We start from the raw sequence: 1,823 nt of genomic DNA, 5'->3' as shown, positions 1-1,823 counted from the left end.
AATCATCATTCACAAGATTATCATCTTCAATCTCCTCATGCTCATCTTCAGTACAAATAGTCTATATGGGGGTTGACTACTAATATACTCAACTAAATTTTGCATAAAAAATCACAAAGCTTTTGTTTCTTTGCAGCTGACATTGTGTTGGCTTCACTTAAAGTTAACTTTTTATAATTTTATTAAGCTAGCTAATTAATTAAGTTAATTTAAGACTCCACCTTAATAAATTATAATAATTGTGCTAAAATGGCTGTTTTTCTTTTCTTTCTCCTGTCTCTGTTTGCCTGTGTCAAAAGTGACTGAGTGAGTAACTGCCAGTTGAGACAGCTACCCTAAACTTCTATAATCTTTGATCATAAGTGACTAAGGCAGAAACTCAATATAGGTAAACTACTAAACTTCAATTTTGACTTCTGAACTTCAGGGTAGGCTATAGCCTACCCTAGCCTTATGCTAGCTACGCCCTTGGTGACCAGTATTATAGAATAGAGATCCCAGTATTCTTTCTTCAAAGTTTCAGTGAGAATTAGTGTACCAAGTAAAAAACCATTATTATTCTAAGTCCCAGCCAGAGTCAAAATTGTAGCAAGAATAAATCTCCTGTAGACATTTCATTGGAATTAATCACAGGAATCAGTTCAAACTTCTACACAGCATAAGTACATCTATATGCATCAGAAAATGTAATAAAATTAAGGAATTTTCTACTTGTCAATTTTTTTGAAATTTTACAAAATCCCTGTACATAGATAGTACAGGGACTTTTGTCCAATTTTTAAGCAACTTTAAAACATCATAAAAAATCCAAGCTTGATCGGAATCAGCTCAATCTCTCTACACTGCATAAGTACATGTATAAACATCAGGAAATGTAATAAAATTGAGGAATTTACTATGTGTCAGTTTTTGTGAAATTTTACAAAAATCCCTGTACTATAAGTACAGGGACTTTTGTCTAATTTTCGAGCAACTTTTAAAAATCATAGAAAATCCAACTGTGATCAGAATTAGCTCAATCTTTCTACACTGCATAAGTACATGTATATGCATCAGGAAATGTAATAAAATTGAGGAATTTTCTACTTGTCATTTTTTGTGAAATTTTTGAAAAATCCCTGTACTATAGTACAGGGACTTTTGTCTAATTTTTGAAGCAACTTTAAAAAATGATAAAAAATCAAAACTTGATCGGAATCTGCTCAATCATTCTACACTGCATAAGTACATGTATATGCATCAGGAAATGTAATAAAATTGAGGAATTTTCTACTTGTCAATTTTTGTGAAATTTTACAAAAATCCCTGTACTATAGTACAGGGACTTTTGTCCGATTTTGGAGCAAATTAAAAAAATCATAGAAAATCGAAACTTGATCAGAATTAGCTCAATCTTTCTACACTGCATAAGTACATGTATATGCATTAGGAAATGTAATAAAATTGAGGAATTTTCTACTTGTCATTTTTTGTGAAATTTTTGAAAAATCCCTGTACTATAGTACAGGGACTTTTGTCCAATTTTTGAAGCAACTTTAAAAAATGATAAAAAATCCAAACTTTATAGGAATCTGTTCAATCCTTCTACACTGCATAAGTACATGTATATGCATCAGGAATGTAATAAAATTGAGGAATTTTCTACTTGTCAATTTTTGTAAAATTTTACAAAAATCCCTGTACTATTATAGTACAGGGACTTTTGTCCGATTTTGGAGCAAATTTAAAAAATCATAGAAAATCCAAACTTGATCGGAATCAGCTCAATCTCTCTACACTGCATAAGTACATGTATATGCATCAGGAAATGTAATAAAATTGAG

The sequence above is a fragment of the Amphimedon queenslandica genome, unplaced genomic scaffold (genome assembly GCF_000090795.2).
Source record: "Amphimedon queenslandica unplaced genomic scaffold, v1.1 AMPQUscaffold_12812, whole genome shotgun sequence".
Taxonomy (NCBI): domain Eukaryota; kingdom Metazoa; phylum Porifera; class Demospongiae; order Haplosclerida; family Niphatidae; genus Amphimedon; species Amphimedon queenslandica.
Note: the sequence above shows the minus strand (reverse complement) of the source record.